This window comes from Malaclemys terrapin, chromosome 2 (assembly GCF_027887155.1).
Source record: "Malaclemys terrapin pileata isolate rMalTer1 chromosome 2, rMalTer1.hap1, whole genome shotgun sequence".
In the NCBI taxonomy this organism is placed as follows: domain Eukaryota; kingdom Metazoa; phylum Chordata; order Testudines; family Emydidae; genus Malaclemys; species Malaclemys terrapin.
In genome coordinates, this window is record NC_071506.1 from 11,704,096 (window position 1) to 11,725,618 (window position 21,523).

At 45.1% G+C, this 21,523-nt stretch overlaps 1 protein-coding gene across 1 annotated transcript in view; it reads left to right on the plus strand.

Annotated features, from left to right (window-relative positions):
- COL22A1 (collagen type XXII alpha 1 chain) overlaps nucleotides 1-21,523 on the plus strand; it is a 310,551-nt gene that overhangs the window by 15,056 nt on the left and 273,972 nt on the right. The gene's annotated exons all lie outside the window — the stretch shown is intronic.

Genomic DNA, 21,523 nt, shown 5'->3' on the forward strand with positions numbered 1-21,523 from the left:
AAGCAAGTCACCTAATCTCTCTGTGCCTTATTTCCCCATCTGTACAATGGGAGTGTCATAGAATGGGCTGTCCCTTTTAAGGATAGGCTGGATACCGCCCCTTCCTGATGCACATTGTGGCCCTTTAAGGACCTGATCCTAATTCAGTGCAGAACAGGGGAATGCTGGGAGATGTAGTTTCCTGAAGGGTCTCGAATATGTAATCAGAGGTCTACAAGAGGCGAGCTGTGTGCTCACTCACGGGAAGAAGCTGAAAGGAGCAGGGTGGGTGTGGTAGTTGTTTCATGGGACTGATCCAGGGAGAGATCAGACCTGGAATGTGGCTTTCTCTCAGACAAGTCTAGGGAAGCCTCTTGACCTAACACAGCTGTAAGACAGACCAGAGTTGAAACAAGATCTGGAATCATAACATTCAAAAACCAGTGGGAGAACACTTCAACCTCTCTAACCACTCAGTGACAGACTTGAAGGTGACAATTTTGCAACAAAAAACTTCAAAAACAGACTCCAAAGAGAGACTGCTGAACTTGAATTAATATGCAAATTAATACAATTAACTTAGGTTTGAACAGAGACTGGGAATGGTTGGGTCATTACACTAATTGAAGCTATTGCCCCATGTTAAAATATCCTCGCACCTTCTATGGGTCATGTCGATTATCACTTCAAAGGTTTTTTTTTCTCTCTCCCGCTGATGATAGCTCCTCTTAATTGATTGGCCTCTTACAGTTGGTATGGCTACTCCCGCCTTTTCATGTTCTCTGTATGTATAAATATTTTCTTTCTGTGTGTTCCATTCTATGCATCTGATGAAGTGGGTTTTAGCCCACGAAAGCTTATGGTCAAATAAATTTGTTTGTCTCTAAGATGCCACAAACACTCCAGATCTTCCAAAAAAAAACCAGGAGTACAATTCTCCACAAGGGCTAGGTTGGGGAACCTGGGAACAGAGCTTGTGAGGGACTTAGCTTGGAAGGGCTCAGAGAGGCTGGTGTAGGCCTGGCTGGACATAAGTAACTTCCCTTATTTCGGAGTGGGCACAATTGGGAAGGCAAGTGTGGGAAAACAGGGGCTTGACAACCAGTATGCTGGAGTCATGTCTGTACTAAGGGGAGGTCTTCACTACGGGGGGGAGGGTGGGGTCGATACGCAAATTCAGCTACGCTATACCTATTGGAGCCGACTTACCCCGCTCTGAGGATGGCGGCAAAATTGACCTCCGTGGCTCCCCGTCGACGGCGCTTACTCCCACCTTCGCTGGTGGAGTAAGAGCGCCGATTCGGGGATCGATTGTCGCGTCCCGATGAGACGCGATAATTCGATCCCCAAGAGATCGATTTCTACCCGCCGATTCAGGCGGGTAGTGTAGACCTAGCCTTAGATAAGCAGGTACACCCTGATGCTAGGGACTGTGGACAAGTTAAACCTATAAGGTAAAGACCAGGTTCCACGTCACCAGCACATGGATAGAGCCTGCTGTACAGGGATTGGTTCCTGCAAAGTAATCAAGCCAATCCAAAAATGTGTGATTTAATGTATAGCAAATGCAATATAACATGTAAGTGTATATAAAGGAAGAAGTTGTCCGTGTAACTCTGCATGTGTGATACACCTTATACTCACTCCCAACACTTGAGTCTGATCCACTCAGCCTAGCTTTGCTGTATGCCAGATAAAGGAACCTGAGTGACAAAATCCAGAATCAAACTGAGTGTTCTGGATCCCAGACAACTGGATGAAGTGTTCTCCCAGAACAGGGCAAGATGTTCTGGGTAAGCTGAGTGGAAAAGGTCTCGGAGGGAATCCCAACAGCTGCACTACAAAAAAGCCCTGGAGAGGAACTGTTGTACCAAGGAAACGGGAGTGATGTTATTTTTTGGAAAAGCGCTTGATAAACAGAAACATAGGACAGTCAGGAGGCCTGAAGTAGAGAGGACGTGGTGCCCCTTCTCATAGAAGGAATTGTTCAGGAGAGCCAGAAGGACTGTTGGACCAAAGGAAAGGCTACAGGATCCCAGGAGGGCTGAAGCTGACTTTTGTTTTAATCTAGAAAAGCTGGTTTTTGGCTCTTGACCAGAGGGTCAAAAGTACCCTACAAGCCCCTGGAAGACCACTGGATGTAGGGAAACTGAGGCAAGAGACCCCTCTCCATGTCAGAGAGAGGAAAGCTGCTGCTACCACAGATGTATTCTTGTCCTGCAGCAGCTCCTGTGAGTTCTGCAATTCTGACCTGTAGGTCAGAAGTTTTTTGCTCATTTGATTGACTTGCTGTCTGACTGGCTTAGCTGTCCTGGGATGGTGTCCAACCTGACTTGCAGTTTGGTAACTCTCTCAGCTTGTTCCCTTCAACGTCTTTCTTCCTTCGTGAATTCAACCCTCAGCTAGTGGAACTGGGCCCCAAATTCCTTCCACTTGTGCACGGAGTCCCTCCTGCTCTGTCGAAGCATCTCCACCTCAGTGGCCAGCTCAGCATGTGCGCTCTCCAATGCCTGCTTGGCCTCCTCAAGTTTTGCTCCCTCTGCTCTGCCAGCTTCTCTGCAGCACAGACAGTTTCACTCCCAGTATGCCCTTGTTCTGTGCTGACTGGATGGCTGGAATTTGGTGTAGTGAGGGACTGTATCCAGCCCTGCCTTTAAAGGGACAGTCCAATACTACTTCCTTTCTCCTACCATTTGCCTGTGTTGGCTATCGGATGCAAACTGCCCTTTGTGTCATTGAAATTTCCAGTTTGCATGGACTGAGCCAGGAACAGAATCCAGAACTCCTCAGTCCCAGGCCAGAATGACTGATGAAAGCATTCGAGCCCCTCAGGTTTTGTAAACCTCTCCCTGTATAAAGGTGTCTTCTTTTTGTAAAGAGAACTATTTCTCTCATACTCGCGTGAAAGCTGCCATGTTGGAGGGGGCTACAGCCCATGTCTTGCAGCAAATTGGTTACAGATCAGGGAAACAATCAGCATCTCCCGTTTCCAAGTCCTGTACTTTAACGGCTAGACAACACTGCTTCCAGGGCAATAGCTTCCCTGAGGAGGAAGCAGCCGTACCAACTGTCTCCTTTGAGTTATCCTGCTGTCTCTTCTTGAGCTGTGATGGCAGGATATCTCTTGCATTGGCTAGGTACGTCCACTTGTCTCCCTGGGGCACGCTGCTGGGATTACATGGCGTCCCGTGCTAACAACTGCCAGACCACGTTCTCTTCTTCCTGAGCATCTTACAACTGCTGACTACCAGGTTTGTTCTGGTGTTTAAAAAAATAGATAAGCAGCTCTCCTTCAGTCCTAGGGGCTGTGTGAGCTTGTCTGGTAATGGCAGATGGTGCTTTAGTTCGCCATTTATCACAAAGGACAAGTTTGTAGTTGTTTTTGTCAAGCCCTAATAAATCACGAAGGAATCAGTAAGGGTTTCTGCTTTATGGCAACAAATGACCTTGTATGCACCATCAGAGGGAAAATAATACATTACTGGCTGAAACGTTCAAGTTTGTGTGCCTAGAGTTAGGCCCCTGGAGGGGAAATTTTCAAAGGCACAAATGAGTTAGTGCCAAACTCCCCTTAACTTTCAGTGGGGGTTGGGCCCCAGACTCTCATTTGTGCCTCTGAAAATCCACCTCCTCCGTCCATAATTAGTCATCCAAATAATTGGCCTGATACTCAAAGAGGAGTGAGCATGTAAGGCTTCCATTGGCTTTAAGGAGGTGGTGCCTAGCACCTCTGAAAATCAGGCTTCATAGTTAGGTGCTTACGTGGGGATTCAAGTGGGAACCTTTTGAGTCCCTGCCCATTGTAGTGTGTTTGAAGACCCTACAATATTTTGAGGGAGTTGTTTGTGTGCTATCCCCATTTTTACAGATGGAGAAACTTGGCTACAGAGAAGTCAGTTGACTTTCTTAAGGTTACAGAAGAAATCTGGCTGTGTGAAACACTGCTCCCAGATTTCCTGACTCACAGGTCTGCTTCAGACACAAAGCTACCCTTCTTCTGATGTTATGTGAGGCTTGCGCTGAGCCTTTGAGTTTCAGGGAAAGCCTTCATGCCTTGTTGAATTTAAATGTACCCATTCTTGGAATGGGGAGTATGCTGGTGAAAAATGTACTCATTCTTGGAAATGTGGCTTAATGGAAGTGGAGAAGAGGGGACAACATGGACAGGAAAGTTCACATATTTTCTGGGAGTAAACTTTTCTGTGTTATATAGGGAGATAACTTTGTATTAGAACCAAGCTCATTCCCAGTAGGCTTCAGTACCAATAGGACAAATGCCAACTATCTCTACTGTATGCTGTAGGTATGTACTGTGACGCTATGGTTTTTACAGGGCCAGCATCCCTCTAACCTCATCTCTGTGATTCATTGAGCACAAAAGTCTTCTTGGTGCTCTATGGAACAAAGAGGAGGGCAGGGCTTCAAATAATGTTGAGCAGTATGATGGCCTTCTAATTGAGGGCCGGATTCTGCTGCCACCCTTACTCACGCTGACCAGTTCCTTCACCTGCAAGTAGTCCCATTGCAATATCTTGCAGATAAAGGTACTACTCATCATGAGTAAGGGTGGAAGAATCAGCTGTTAACTTATGAAATGCTGCACTCCTCGGCTGTAGTAATTGTTTTGGGTCACTTCCAAATTACGGGTGGTATTTTTTTTTTTTCATAAGCACTTTGCCTTGGCCTAACTCTTCTCCGATTGTAGTAAATGAAACTAAATGAGTTTTACCTCTCACTTCAGTGGGAGCAGTTAGCCCAGTGCTAAGAGCTTTTGAAAGTCCCACCTTAAACCCTTTATACACTTGTTCTGGGGAATTAAAAAGCCATGAATTCATGCAGAAAAGATGAGCCGGAATATTGCTGGTAATAAATATTATTCCTGATACACGGGTCAAGATGTGATCCCAGTCATTGAACAGAAGCTGTTGTCTTCTGACTGCTGATCAGTGGCTTATGTGAAATGAGTCTTGGCAGGCCTCTAATGAACAAGTGCCCAGAGCTCAAACCACCCCCTTCAACTGGTGCTAGTTAACATACTTTCTAATGCTCTCTGCAGATTAAAGGCGAGATAGTGCCTTTGGGCGATGCCCTGAACAATTTGTGTAGTATAAACTGCACTGCCCCAAGGCTAGCTGTGGGAGGCACTCCTGTTAATCTCAATTGATCCTGTGTTCCTCTCTTGGTTTGTATGTAGGTGGTGGTAGGGAAATGACTGGAGGCCTTGAAAGAGTGCCGTTTATTTCCCTGTGCCCTTGCACTTGGCCAACTGAGTGGAGGAGGATAGAGACAAATCTCTGCCTCTCCTGCCCATTTGCTTGCAGGGCTGTATCCAGTGATCAAAGGCTGTGCTTTGCGCTAGAGCTGGGACCTAAGATTCAAACAGATCTGCTCGGCTGAGTGGGGGTTTTGGCCAGGTGAGCCGACTCTCCCCTCATTCCCCTGCTTGGCTGAGTAAAGCAAGAGCACAGTCAAGCCCTACATGTGTATGGGGACTAAACTATGCTTTCCACCTGAAGGTGTCTCCTCCTGACTGGGTGGAGCCACATTGATGGGGTACTGGGGGGAAGTTTGCCAAGTTGCTGCATGCCTTTGGTTAAAGAGAGGACTTCAGTTTAGTTATATTAATCTGGCACCTTGCACCAACAAAATTAACTGTAAATAATTGTGAAGTCTTCAGAGACTTTCTTGAGAACACTTCATCTTCAGATGCAGGAGGGCAGCTCCAAGGGCCTGCACTGCTTTACTCCAGTTCTGCATTGGTGTCACTCCATTGATTGCTTTGATATACACTGGTACAGATTTGGAGCAGCACAGTGGAGTGAAAACAAGCCCCAAGACGATATTCTACTGTAGATTTCCTTTACGGCTAAGTAGTTGAGTCCTGCCATTTGTAATTTGATGAAACTTAAATATGTTGAACTAGAGTACTTTGCCTGCCCTTGCACGATCCTTTCAATAACTCCTGTTTGTTCGAAGGTATTTCATTGTCTCAGCTACTTCAATTCTTGAATGGTTGCCAGTGAAATAAAGTCTCGTTTGTGTAATTCTTTGGCTGAGTGTCATAAAGTTGACACTTTTATACACTGTAACATAGGGAATAATCTCATGCCTCTAGGACACAGTTAGGAGCAAGATGACAACTTGTGAATATTTTCCAGATACAGTAATGGCTTAATATATGTAATGTTGAACAGCAACACCAGTGATAACGTCACAGTGGAATGGAATGGAACAATTTATAAACACTTTGCACAGAAAACTTTAAATATGGCAGCTTTGTGGCCATGTCCTTGCTAAGCTATACTCCTGTTGAGCCTTATTTGCTATCATTTAAAACTGGCCTCTTTCCCTATAATGCCTTCAGTTTATAGGAACTTCATCTGAAAACATGTAGATGCATATTCAGTGGTGGCTCATCAGACACATTTGAATACTCAGTGAAAACAATGGATTAGCCTTCATAAAAGCCTCCCAGAGCAAAGATTCTAGAGACAATGACTGTGTGATGGTATAAAAGTTTGACTGGAACGGCTACACTCTATTTAAATAGTGAAGAAGGTCTGAGTGAAGTTATGCAAATCATTCCAAATGAATCAATCCTAAACAGAGGAAGTAACTGATGTCTAACACTACTACAGCAATTATAGGTAGGAGGATGGAGTTCACTGCTATTAGCCGTAACACAGGAAAGACTATGCTGAAATGCATGTGAAAAGTGGAATGTACTCTGCCAAGCCTCTGTTCTCCGGTGGACTTCAGAAATAGAAGAGCTAGATAAGGAAGAGATTTATAGCCCTTGAAAGAGCTTTTTTAGAATTCTTGAGATCTTCTCCTATATTTTTGCTTCATGTGAGCACAACCATCCATTGTGACCAACCTGAAATAGAAATCTCGACTTCCATGGAGGGGAGAGACAATGGGAGAGGTTTGTGATAGATAATCAGGAAGTGCTTAGTGTGTCATTTTCAGGCTGGATTAGTGTCTGTCTGTGCTGTTCCTAGAGACAGGAGCTTTGGATGGATGAGTTAAACTCTCAACCCTTTCTCCTGCTCAAGCTACTGTGGTTCAAAAGAATAAGTATAGGGAACCAGAAATCCCATCATCTAAGCTGAGAAGTGTGCCAGCACTAGAGAACCTGTAGCTCTTAACAATTTTTAGCATCAAGCGAAGCCATTGCACTATGGGCCACCCATTCTAGAGATAAGACCATCCCAAAGAAAGCTAAGGTTGAAACAAGATATGCTAGGTCTAGTGGCAACTCCAGCTCTTCCCCATCCCAAGATGTTTTCAAAGTATGAAGTGGAGTAAAGTGGTGGTCAACGTGAGTAAAGGTCGCAGAATTGGGTCCTTTTTCATGTCTCTGGACAAACTGTTGCTGTATGAACGATAATAATATATGCATCCGAAGAAGTGGGCTGTAGTCCACGAAAGCTTATGCTCTAATAAATTTGTTAGTCTCTAAGGTGCCACAAGTACTCCTGTTCTTCTTTTTGCGGATACAGACTAACACGGCTGTTACTCTGAATAATGTTCAGGCTCTCTAAATAAGAATTGGTCCTATTGTGAGCCCTTTATATTTTTACATTAATTTTCCTTAGACATTAAAGACTTCCGTGAAGGATACAAGTCATTATGCTGCTGTGGCATATTCAAAGCTTCAGTCTGGATGTGAAAGACCTAGTTGAAGCACATTTGAATCCAAATAGTTGATTTATTTTTGTAGACAAAATTCCTCTTCAAATTTCGGATCTCACCCCAGCTATTTGCATGCAGCACACGCCATGTGGAAATGAAACTGCATAAACTGAAGGGACAAGTCTGTTGCATATGAAGGACTAAAAGCCTGCACTAAACTAGGGATACATAAATAATGAAGAAAAATGTACTTTCGTAAGGATCTTTTTAAAATGTTTTCCAAGGAAAGTACAGCAAATGCCAATTGCTATGGAGACCAGCAGTGCTTTGTAAGGAACTTATTTGGAGGTACTTACTGTGCATTTGTGTACAAATGAATGAACTGCTCTTCTCAGTCTGAGAACTCATCATCACCTGGTGTTTGAATTCCCTTATGAGCTGCTGCTCAGAAGGCAGAAGCAATGTTTTGAGTGTATTGATGAAGTAACTGAAGGACAGGTGACTTGCTAACCTTAAATTAAAGTTCCTTGTTCTTGGGGCAGGTGCTAATGGGGTCTCTGCCTGAGATTCCTATTACAGTTCATGAAAAGTGATGCAAAAATAGAATCGTGGGGTTCCATGTTGGCCTCTTGGTAATTTAAGAGGCCTTTTCCCTCCTAACTCCTAGCCCTGCCTGCCACTCATTCTGGGCTCTGAAAGCCAAGCTGTGTTGCGGACTAAGGCATAACAAGATCTAAAGACTGAAAGCTGAAGTTAAATAAATTCAGGCTAGAGCTGAGGTGAAAATTTGACAGGGTAAACTAACCACTGGAATACCGTAGTAGGGATGTGGTGAAGTCTTCATCCCTTGAAGTCTTCAAACCAAGACTGGATGCCTTTTGGGGTGGAGGGAGTAGAGCACTAGCTTAATTGCAAGCTATGGGCTTGATTCAGGAGATACTAAATGAAATACTTCAACCTGTACTGGACAGGAGGTGGGACTATATCATAACAGTCCCTACTGGCCTTAACATCTGTGAATCTGAGTTCTTTCCTTCTCATGCACCACCCCTAGCAATAATAATTCCACAGACCAATGTAGGCTCTCAGTAACATCTGTGCAACCCACTTGGTCTTCCATGGATATACACTGGAAGAACCTGACAAGAAGTTTGTCAAACAATTCTGCTGCACAAGAAGGAATAGAATGCAACTCAAACTCTTGTTCTGTTGTCTCTGCAAGGATAAGAATGGCCATACTGTGTCAGGCTAAAGGTCTATCTAGCCCAGCATCCTGTCTTCTGACAGTGGCCAATGCTAGGTGCCCTAGAGGGAATGAACAGAATACGTAATCAAGTGATCCATTCCTTGTCGCTCATTCCCAGCCTCTGGCAAAGAGAGGCTAGGGACACCATCCCTGCCCATCCTGGCTAATGTCCATTGATGGACACCACTGGGTGTCTAACTCTATTCTCCTCACTCTAACCTCTGCTGCTCAAGTGTTGAACTTGGCCAGTGCTGCTTCTGTCAATGTTCTGACCAGCTAATGCGCATTGTCCCTGGTTTGTGAGGGAGTGGGGGTGGTTTTGTGTCTGACATCTAGCATCAAACACTGCGATGTCTTGAAAGTAGGCCTGTCCTCAGAGACTGTCTCAATGTCCTCTCTAAAGCCCACAAGGGAAATGGTGACATATGATGCTTACCAATTCTAAAAGCGGGAGATGCTGTTGACCTACATGTGTTGACTTCTAGATCTCTTCTCCAGGCTCTACAGTTCCTTCCCAAAGCCCCCTTTTTATTAAAGCCTCTCCCAGCTGAGGCATCTTCTCCTTCTCCTGGCTGGCATCTCCTGCCAGAACTTCTGCCTGGCTGGGGTACAGAGCTCCTCTCAGGTCCTATCTCCTCCTGGACCTCCTCTCTGTCTGCACTGGCTCCCTCTTCTAGGATACGCTGCTTCCAGGCCTCCATCACATGACCTTGGCATCTGAATCCGCGCCAGGCCAGAGGCTTGAAACAGAGCACTGGGACATATGTATGTGGCCAAAGCCCAGCACTCCTGTTGCTGGAAGAGGCCGCTATGTTTTGCCAGTGCGTTATTCTTGTATCGTGCTTGGAACGAATCAGGGCTCCAAGTTTTTGGGTACTTACCTGAACTGAAACCCCTTCCTCACCATGTTCAGCTACCACTATTGCTAATCCCAGTATCTGGCTTTTAAAAATCAAAATTCAGTGGGATGAGTGGAAAGCTACAAGCATCAGGCATGTTTTCTCTCAAGGCCAGCTTGGTGCTGTGGGATTCTACAAGGAGCAATTAAAAGAATTACAAGGCATGATGGAGTGAGAGTATTAAAATGACCAGGGCTCAGTATCATCCTTCCCTTTGTTCGCACAGCTCCTTATAGGCTTTCAATTGTTTAATGATGCTCTCTCACGCTGGGACCTTCTTTTGTCTACAGATGCCACTGCTTCTAAGCACTGTATAATGAATGAAAAGAAGGAGGGGGCGGGGGGGAAGAGAAAGGAGCTGACAAAAAATATAGCAGGATAGTTCGGATTCCTTCCAGTGAATGTCAGGACTGTTGATCTGTCTCTGTCTCTCCACCTGCCAGAAGCACGTGGGGCTGGAGCAGGACATGATGGATAGAATGAGTCTCTGTTGACCCTGCCCTCAGCTGGTGAGCGATGGGGGTCCAGGCTTCCCACTGCTGCCAGTGGGAACACGTCGGCCATTAATACCCTTTGTCCAGGGCTGTGTGGTGTGAGAGTTCAAAGTGGGCTGCAGGCTTTTGGAAAAGGAAACGGAGATCTCTTTCTAGCTTCCTGAGGCGTCTCTGTGCAGTGCTGCTTTCCTTTAGTCTCTCTCCATCCTTTCTGTGGGAGAGGCCCAGGAGTCCTGCTTCAGTCTGCGACAGTGAGACCAATTATTGTAAAACTAGTGAGGTTTGCAGGCCGCTGCCTGGCTACTTCATCTTCTTCTTCTTTGTTTGCTGCTGCCAGACACTTCTTTTTACTGGACTCCTTTTCTCTTTTCTCCGCCACTGCCTCTGTTTTTCTTCTTCACTGCTTTGAAGGTAGCAAGAGAGAAAGGTACAGGCTCTGCTTTGCTACAGGGCCCCGGCTGCCAATATTTGCCATTCATGGAGCTGTAACTCTAGGTTGCATTTCCAATTTCAGGGGAGTGAGCAGTTCTTCCCCCTCCCCCCCCCCACAACCTCAGCCTGCTAGTGACATTACAAGAGCTTTGGATTAACACAGGCAACGTTGTTGAATCTGTTTGGCTGTTTGTGTTCCCCACACTTGCTCTTTCCTCTTTCAGCTCGCAGATGGAGTGAGATGACTAAACCCTTTGTGGCAATGAGTGCTTTCGTTTACAGTGTCTGCTATGGGATAGATTGTGCCTTTTAGCCATAGCCCTGTGCAAGGGATAGCTACACTGTGCTACTCCAGGACGCGCCCTCAAGTCACAGTTCCCTTAGTAATTCCCCTTTGCTCCGGAGAGAGCGGAGAGCGCATCAGTTGGTGCTGGTCTGTACCAGAATCAAATTACAACCCCTCGGCACTGGCTCAGTGTGTCAGGGCATATATCTCTAAGGCTCCACCCACTGAATGCCTCTCTGCTCCAGAGAGGGCGTAAGCAGGCGTGCTTACCCTCCTATGCCTGGATCCAAGGTCCTAGTAGCCCAAGCAGAAGTGTGAGGGGTGGATGGGTCTGGCATCCGTTGGCAGGGGCACACTCCAAATCCCAGTCTAGCCTTATAAACCACCCTGAACTAAAAGAGGGGTTGGGAGCTCAGTGATGGACCCCCTTAGTCAGACTGGTGAACTATTATACTGGTACAAGGAGTCCCACAGCAACCCTTGCTCCCATGGGTGAGGAGATACTCAGGCAAGGAGACACACTGGAGTCCGGGATCCACCACCTGTCCCTTTTATTTGGAAAACTAGCAGCCTATTTCAAAACGGATTTAGGCTGTAATCCCATCCATACCCCACTCCCAGGCTCTGGCTATGTTAACCTTCTATATAAGGGCATGACACAGGGGCCCTTTTATTGACATACTCCTGTACTGTACTAGAAAAGAAAAGATTAGGTTTCCCTGGAGGAGCTGGAATAACTTCCCTGTGGATATAAAAAGCATAAAATGGGCCCTGTGGGGGTAGACTTTGCCATAATGAACTGCTTGTAGTCAATCAGCCTTTTCCTAATAGCCTACCTGGACTGGAACACCTCAGGCCCTGCTTGGCAGAAAACAGGGGTCTTGTAGCTTTCCCCAGGCCGGCTCCGCATGTCTCTAGAGATCAGCGCCAGTGAAGCAGCACAGCGGTCTCTCAGCTAAAGTATTCGTTTTCCTTGGCCACATGTCTCCTTCCCCAATATACTGTAACGAATCCACCTGCTGCACACGTACAACACAGATGTTAATACCTGAGACACATGGTATCATGGACAGAACCCAGTACAAGCTACTCCAAAATCATAAGTCTCTACCATCTGAGTTATAGGAGCTCCGTTTGGACTTCACTTTGGGCCTGATTCTGGTCTCACTTAAATGACTGTTAATCAGGACTGAATCCACTGCAGTAAGCAAAGGGTATCAAACTAGTGTAAGATCTGAATGGGGGCCTTTCCCTGGAGGAGGCCAGCTGGCAAGGGCCCCGGCAGTCTATTAGCCAAAACTTTCCAGCGGCCTGGCACCAAATACAAATGTGATCTGTCGCTTTTGAAACCTGTAAATGCATTTAACTTTGGCCCAGAGAAAACAGACAAGTATGTGGGTGGGCGTGGCAGGAGAATTGCTGTTTCGGAGATGTTGTCATGCTCCTATCCATTTAAAAGAAGAGGTGGGTGTGTGGAATGGGGATTTGGAAAGAGATTTTTGGCTATTGACTATTTCATCATTTTATTGCAGTAACGGCTAGTGGGCTCAAGCACGGGCAGGCCCCAATGTGCTAAGGGCCTCAGAGATAATGTAAATTTCAGCCCCTGCCCCAGAGTGTTTACAGTCTACAAGATTTAACACGTGAATATGAGACACAAAGGGGTTTGGGGGTAGGAGAGGATGGGTTTAAAAAAAAAAAAAAAAAAGGATGTTTTAGCTCAGACTAGTGTTCTGTGTGGTTCTCAGCCGAGCAGTAGCTGTAATCAGTTCCTAAGGTGAATACTGTGCTAGAATAAAATAAAATAAATCTTGAGTTATTTTCCCATTGTGAATCACTGAGCATATATGCTCAGGGGCATTCCATCTAGGTTTTAGCCTGCAGACTGTGTGCGTCTGCAGCAGGCAAAAATACCTCGTAAAGTCCTCAACTGGTACTTAGTAGAGTATTTTAGAACTGCTACAAGTTGGCAGGAGACCAGTAATAGCTCGTTTTAGACAGTCTGCAGGGGACACATTTACAAAAGAGATCAGTCTGACAGATGCATGGTCTCAGCATTAGGCCAGGGAGCAAGGAATTGCTGAATTCTGAATCTGACCCTTTCTATCGGATCTACACACACAGATCAAACTATTACATGCACAAAAGTACAGTAGCAGAATATTAAGGTTGCAAAGTCGAGCACTCAAAAGTTAGGAAATGCCAAAATAAAGGTTGCCTATGCACGTTTAATTTGGCCTCTTTGTGCATGTGCTTTATGACGCATCCTTCAATACAATGTTATCTGCTGGTTTTTTTTGTTTTTGTTTTTTGTTTTTTCTCCCACAGAAGTCCTGCCTCATTCAGTGCACAGGATGGACAGTGCTCCCATTAATGATCAGTTATTCAATATTTTTACTTATTGTCATGGTTCAATGTGTGGTCTTGGCTTTACTTATTTACTGTAAACTATTCAAAATCTGCTCTGAAGACAGAATTATTAATTTCCTCGTGGATTTTTCTATGGCGCTCATCTGAATACTCCAAACCCCTGTGAGGTGGGGGTGTGGCATTATCCCCATTTTAAAGATGGGAGACTGAAGCACAGAGTCATTAAGGTCAAAAGTATCCATTAATTTTAGGTGCCCAATTTGAGACATCCAAAACCTTGTTTTTCAAAGGGCTAGGCATTATATAGCACTTTGAAGCACAGTACCCACTGACTTCAGCTGTAAGTACTCAGCACTTCTGCATATCAGCCCCTGGGTAACAGGTAGGGTACCCAGGAAATGAGGAACTTATAATTAGTGACCACTTGTGAGAAGTTGGTTTCAGTGACTTGCCTAGCATCACATAGGAACTCTGTGCCAGAGGCAGAGAGAGAATCTCATTCTCCAGGGCAGCATTCAACGGCATTGACCATGAGACTGGCCTTTCTCTTCCTGCAGTCTTCTGCCACGTTTCCTACACACCTTCCAACTTCTGCAACTACTGAGGCAGCGGTCTGACAAACAGCCTTCATTACACAGCCCTGATTCGTCCCCAGAGCAGGTCCAGCTGGCCTTCTCTCACACAAGCTGTGAAGGGATGGAGCATTCACAGTCTGGTCAGCACTAGGAGGAACGAAAGGCTCATGTGTGCTGAATGAGGATGGAATCTTTGGAGATTTCAACTGTTAAACTCTAGCAAGTATCAACTGAGCATGTGCAAGGTGTGATTTTTTTTTTTCCAAAGCCTTATCATTCAGACAGATTTTCTCAGGGATGGCAAAAGGCACATGGTAAATCTCAAGTCCCTGCTCCAAAGCAGGACAGTACCAGAGCTATTCAAAGAAAAGGTCACCAGAATTTCTCAGCGTGGGCAAAACAACATATTTTCCCTAGTCTGATCCTCAAACAGCTGAACTGTTTTGGCTGAAATTTTTCCAAAAACAACCCTCTCCCCCCCCCCAGGCTGAGGCAGATACCTGGCATGGAAAATGTCAGTCTAAATGGCTAAAGTTTGGCAAAGTTATAAACCTCTGAAAACACAGTCTTATAATGTGAAGTGTCAGATACCTTTAATAATAGGTAGTGTTACCAGCTCCACTGTAAAATGTATATGTAAAAGGGTGAGGATGGGTAATGAATGATACTTAATACTTCATAGGGATGAATTAGATCACTAGATATTACTGTTAAACTGCTGTGGGTGCCCTGAAGTTCTGCATCATACACACACAATGTAATGATAGTAAAATACAAGAAGAGGGCAAATAGCAGGGATGTGTAATCTGATGAGACGGTGGCTTTGTCCATCTTGGCTAACACTTACATTCCCAATTTTAGATGGACTGTACCCCAGATTAATTTCATGCCCTCTTTAACACATCTACAGTAGCGTTAGCACTTCACCCCACTCTGTCTGTCAGCATCCAGTTCACTTATCACCCTCCACACCTTTCTTACAACTCTAAAGATTATTGTTTTCCCCTGAATCAGTGGCTTTCTGGCTGTGGGACTCTGGAATCTATCAATGCTGCTTCTAATCCATCTGAATTAGACCTGATTAAACTGGGATTTATTCTCTTGAATCACTTAGGCCCTTCTGAAAATTTTACCCAGGGTCTTGTAGAGAGAGGCCTGAGCATATCCCTAGGGGCGTTTAAACAGCAAAGATGGACATTTTCAGGATCCCAAAGTGACTGGGATACCAGTGTTGTTGTTTGAGGATGTAAGTGAAATGCTGGTGCTCCTTTGTGTATTAGAATTAACCGGGAATAAGTAGTTCTTCTTACTATTGTTCATATTACAGGAGAACCCAGAGGCCCCAGTCATGATCAGAGCACTGTTATGCAAGGGGATACCTGCTCCCTGCTCTGAAGGGTTTATAGTCTAACTTGAGACAGGAAACAATCATTAAATATAATAAACAAGAGAAGGGAGGAAGGACGGGAGAAATAGTGTTCAGATAGGGCAACGGTGCATTCATTGATAGTTCTGAGTCACTTGAAGGTCACCCCACTCTCCATTTCTCCTTTATAAATAAATGAAGTCAGCTGTCTCCGGCTGCCATTCATTCCAGCCCTTGCTGCTTGGCTGACTTCTTGTAGGCATCACAGCAGAAGTTGGTCTTGAGAATGCATTTGGAAGGGATCAGTCATTATGGGCCCATCTTTACTCTAGTACAGACTTTCCGAAGTTCTGCATTTGCCGCAATGCTTGGAGCTTCTGATACAACTCACATCAAAGTCCATAGGAGTCTTTTCATTTAATTTTGTGGGCTACAGATCAGGCCTGTAATGCCTTAGATATTCCATAGATGCTGTCAGAAGAATCTTTTAGGCCTTGGCTACACTTACCAGCTAGTTCGACGGCTGGAAATCGAAGTTCTGGGTTCGACTTATCGCGTCTAGTCTGGACGCGATAAGTCGAACCCGGAAGTGCTTGCCGTCGACTGCGGTACTCCAGCTCGGCGAGAGGAGTACCGCGGAGTCGACGGGGGAGCCTGCCTGCCGCGTGTGGACCAAGGTAAGTTCGAACTAAGGTACTTCGACTGCAGCTACGTTATTCACGTAGCTGAAGTTGCGTACCTTAGTTCGAATTAGGGGGGGTAGTGTAGACCAAGCCTTAGAAAGCTTCAAACAAAGGTATGTGGAGATGCAGATTGATAAAAATTCTCTCATCCACCTCTTTTACTTGGTCCACTTCCTGCTCATCAGCAATAATTTAGATAATTAAATTACCTAGTTGAGTAGTCTGAAGACACACGCTCAACAAGCTGGCTATACTGAGATGCAGAATTTATTAATGTGCTATATTATTTTTCTGGAGTACTATATAATTAGACACCATGCTTCCACCTCAGGCTAACCTCTTCTTTAGAGATGGATACTGCAGACATTCATTAGGGTGACAATGGAAAATCATGTTATGAATGCAGAGTACTTGGGACATTAAATTTACATGGCCCGTTGTCACATTTAGTGGCACAGGAGTAATGGGATGAAATTAAGCAATGAATAAAAAACTGGACTCAGCAGCAAGAGGAATGTTTCAATTTATGTGATCTGTTATATTGTCCCATCCCAGCAAATGTGCAAGGAGCTTGAATGTGTGATACAGCCATGTCCATAACTAGGCCTGTTCCTTACATTTCACCCTGAATAATTGATCTTTGCAGCATCCGTGTGTGATCTGTGTACGTTTGCTGCTATCAGGTGGAAATAGTCTTCAGAGAAACAGTGGAAATCCCATCACTCAAATCATTGAAACAGGTCAAAGTACTAAAAAACGATCTGGTAGGAAATAATGGAATAGAGGGTCTAATAGGTCTTTTTCCATCTCCAACTTCTGCAGTGTTTCTGATATTTCTTAAAGTTTGCCATAAAAGCAGAAGCAGGAAGGCTCTGAATTAAACTGTCTTGAATTTAAGTACCTTCTACTAGTTATACAGAATAATCTCCTGCCCGGCTGTACCCTTTATATCTGTTTTTTTTTGTGTCTGTCCCCTTATCTTCCCTTTTTCAAACATCATTTTTAAAGTGACAACTTTTTGAATACACAGGTCAGCTTTCCCTCTTTCCCGCTAGTTTTTTACCTGTGTAACTCCATTGACTCCTGTGAACATAAGAACATAAGAAAGGCCGTACTGGGTCAGACCAAGGTCCATCTAGCCCAGTATCCTGTCTACCGACAGTGGCCAATGCCAGGTGCCCCAGAGGGAGTGAACCTAACAGGCAATGATCAAGAGATCTCTCTCCTGCCATCCATCTCCTGCTTCTGCATTTCACTGATGTGACATTGTAGTAAGCTTCTTCAGAGAGCTAGATTTGTGACTTGCAGGGCATACCTGTGGTTCTTCAGGGCCAGGCTGCCAGCAAGGGTGGGAGGCTCTTCTCTCACTGCATTTTCCTTGGCTTTTTTTTTTTTAAGCTATTAGGAGAGAGGCCATAATGTGCTGAATGAATTGATATCAAGGGACCATTGACACTAGTTCTAACAGAAATAAACACATACAACAAAAATAGAGACGTACACAAGCAACTTAATTCATCTCTAGATCTGCTCTTTCCCAATATTTTCTGGGTTGCAGTGTCAGGGCTCCATTTCTAGCATACACCAGGAAGCCCTGTCCAAAGAACTTGGGTGTAATCTTGGACAGAAGCTTGACTTTTAAAGCTCATCTGGAAAAGATATGTGAAAAGGTAAAAGGAAGGACTAGACTTGCCTGAAAACTTGCGGTACAGGGGTGCCGATGTGGGCACACTTTGAACAATGACTTCAGCACTGATACTCGACCGCTGGACATTACGCACCACTATGGATGAGAAGCTCACATACCAAATCTCCGGCGCTGTGATGACAATCCTAACTGGAACATTATCAACATCATTCAATGGTTGCCTCCACCCAAAATCTAGAGAGAGGCAGACACAGCCCAGGAGTATCACTGAACCTTGGCCAGCCTGAATTTACCAATTAACGAGGACCTCCAGAACCTTCTGAAGAACTGTCTGAAATCTTACAAGCCTAAAGCTCCTAAAACTTTGTCATTCAATGTTGAGGCTCATTAAAAAAAATTCGGAGCTCATGCTAATGTACCAAGACACATCCGATTGCTAATTCCACAAAAGTGTTTCCAGGGGAGTTTGAAAGCTGGAAGTACATGGTCAGCATTGAACAAATTTCAGAGAATCGCGTGGCAGATGCTGTCATCTCTCTCACCTCTGGAACATGAGACAACTTACAATGTGACTATAGACACAGAGATGGATTAAGCTTTTCTGGGGCCCTGGGCCAGAGCAAGTGGGGGCCCCTCCCCACCCCTTCCACCTGTAGTGCCCCTCCCCCACTGGGGAAATGGGGTTGGACTGCGGGGGCTTGCCCCACCCCGCCCAGTGCTCCTGCTGGGGAGTGGGGTGTAGGCGGAGGGGGGCTTCCCCAGCAGGGCAGGCGGAGTGGGATTTGCCCTGACCCTGCTCCCCGGCAGGATCACCGGGCGGGGCAGAGCGGGCCAAGACCCTGCACCCCCACTCCGCTCCCTGGCAGAAGTGCTGGGCAGATGGGTGGAGCAGGTTGGAGTGTGGGGGCACCCACTTTTCTGTGGCCCCTGGGCATAGGTCCCATTGGCTCAATGGCTAATCTGCCACTGTATAAACACCATTCACAAACTATGGACTATATTGTAAATCGGTGCCCACTTCGATTGTTTACTAGCAGCATCTCAGACTCACGCCAAGAAACTTCTGGAGCTACCTACCCACTGGCTCACTAATGCGGACGTGGTTATTTGAACGTTGCTCATCATTTTTCTTTGCCATACAGAAGAGGAGGAAGAAGAAGCTCCTGCTCCTGGATCTCTCCAAAACTAAAATTTTCCCATCTCTGCCAGGCACCTCTTTATCCCTCTGTCTAGGAAGGGCTTGAGAGGGGGGGAAAATGACTTTCCATTGTAACCTCAGAGTCAGCAAATTTTGATTTTAGTAAACTAAAATGGGAAGTGACTTCCATAGTAGAAGACCCCTCACTGAAAATACCTTGCCTCCAACTTTGCTAGATTAGTATATGTGGAAGTGTAACTTTATTGATAGAAGTAATCCTGTTGACTTCAGTGTGACAGACGGCTCAGAATAAAGTAACTCACATATGTAAAACATAAAACAGAATTCTCCAGCCTGGTCATGTATGATTTTCGGCAGGTTTGATGGTCTGCTGGAACTGAAAGACTCTTACAAGACTTGCATCTGAAGAAGTGAGGTTCTTACCCATGAAAGCTTATGCTCCCAATACTTCTGTTAGTCTTAAAGGTGCCGCAGGACCCTCTGTTGCTTTTTACAGATTCAGACTAACACGGCTACCCCTCTGTTACTTGACTACATGCTACATGGGGCACATAAATTATGAGGAGAGGCTGAGGGAACTGGGCTTGTTTAGTCTGCAGAAGAGAAGAGTGAGGGGGGGATTTGATAGCAGCCTTCAACTACCTGAAGGGGGGTTCCAAAGAGGATGGAGCTCGGCTATTCTCAGTGGTGGCAGATGACAGAACAAGAAGCAATGGTCTCAAGTTGCAGTGGGGGAGGTCTAGGCTGGATATTAGGAAACACTATTTCACTAGGAGGGTGGTGAAGCACTGGAATGGGTTACCTAGGGAGGTGGTGGAATTTCCATCCTAAGAGGTTTTTAAGGCTCAGCTTGACAAAGCCCTGGCTGGGATGATTTAGTTGGGGACTGGTCCTGCTTTGAGAGGGGGTTGGACTAGATGACCTCCTGAGGTCTCTTCCAACCCTAATCTTCTATGATTCTATGAATACCAGAGTTTTCAAATAAGTGAAATTGGGCTGAAAACTCCCATAGCCATTTTCAATATCATTGGCTCTTAGCCTTCTGAAAGAGACTGACTGATTGGAATTTCAGTGGTGGGATTATCCAAAAGTACACTCTGACTACAGGTGTACAAGCTATTTCAATTCAGTTATCACTATGCACCCTTCTCTAGTGCCAGCGTTTCAGAGCCTCACTGTGCCATAGTGACACCTGCTGGAAAAATTCTGAACACCAGCCCCTATCTGGCCTCAAGGCTGCAACCCAGCGAGGATAACTCTTGCATCAATAACATTCACCAGCATGGCTGATTTGGGATCCTTCAGATTCCAGTAGCCAGTTAACCCATGCAGGTTCTTGATCATTTACATTTCAGGTGTCTGATGAGAATGAGCAATTCTCTTTTATTGCATTTATTTTCTGATACGCTGTCACCTCTAATATGTTTCTAACGAGCGTAGGCGGATGTGTGAGAAGCATTGCTTCTCCATGCCCATATGTGATATCAGCTATGTGATATACAGCGCCCATTTCTTCCTGCAGTTACACAGGTGTAATGAGTTATATCTGTACAAATGGGCTCTTAGATTTTACTTCCTCTAACTCACATGGGGGGAGGGATAGCTCAGTGGTTTGAGCATTGGCCTGCTAAACCCAGGGTTATGAGCTCAATCCTTGAGGGGGGGCCATTTAGGGATCTGGGGCAAAAATCAGTCTGGGGATTGGTCCTGCTTTGAGAAGGGGGTTGGATTAGATGACCTCCTGAGGTCCCTTCTAACCCTGATATTCTATATTATGTCTTCATTTACTTTAGAGGGACATTGATCTATCTTGACAAAGTTTAGACCTGCCAATATTCTTTTCAAGTATAGGCTTGGCACCTCTGCAATTCTTTTGATATGTGTTTTCCACCAAAACAAATGGTTCAAAGAGGAAAAAGAAATAACTCAGTACTCAGGATCAATGCAACAATAATAAACCAGCATGCACAGCCCACCACTTAAGTGTCACAATCTCTCAACAGGCAATCAATGTGCATGAACGTGATGGAGGAAACAAAAATTCAGTGAGGAAAGAAGCCCGAGGAGTCTCTGTACACTCATGAGGAAAACATGGGTTTAGAAGCGTTGAGAGTATCTTTTACAATGTGTCCTTAGACTGGAAGCACTTCAGAGCGGTGCTGTCTGCCTGTATGGGGGTGGACAACACCACGTGCGCTGTAAGCCCTACTGTAAAACAAATCATTATAAGGAGCACAGTTAAAGATTCACCACATGTGTTTTCGATTAAAAAAACATGGAGCTGGCCCAGTATTAGAAACTTTAGCAAATCCTTTACCAAATCCGGTTGAATTTCTAGTTTGTATCAAAACCAGGTGAGTTTTCAGTGGTTTCATCTAAACTAAATCAAAATAAACCACTCTTAAACCAAATTAAGATTGTCCACACAGTAGTTTACACTGATTTTAACCTAATTGGTGTAAATAACACTTTTGGGCCTGGTCTATATTTAAGTTAGGTTGACATAGCAAAAAAATGCGAAAAATCTACACCCCTGACCAATGTAGCTATGCTGACCTAAGCCCCAGTGTAGACAGCTATGTCGATGGAAGAATGCTTGTTAACATAGCTACTATTGCTCAGGGAGTTGGCATTACTAGGAAAAAACCCTTCCATCAGTGTAGGCTCCATCTACGCTATGGGGTTTTGCTGGCTTAGCTACGGTGCCATGGCTATGCCAGTATAGTCTCCATAGTGTAGACATACCCTAAG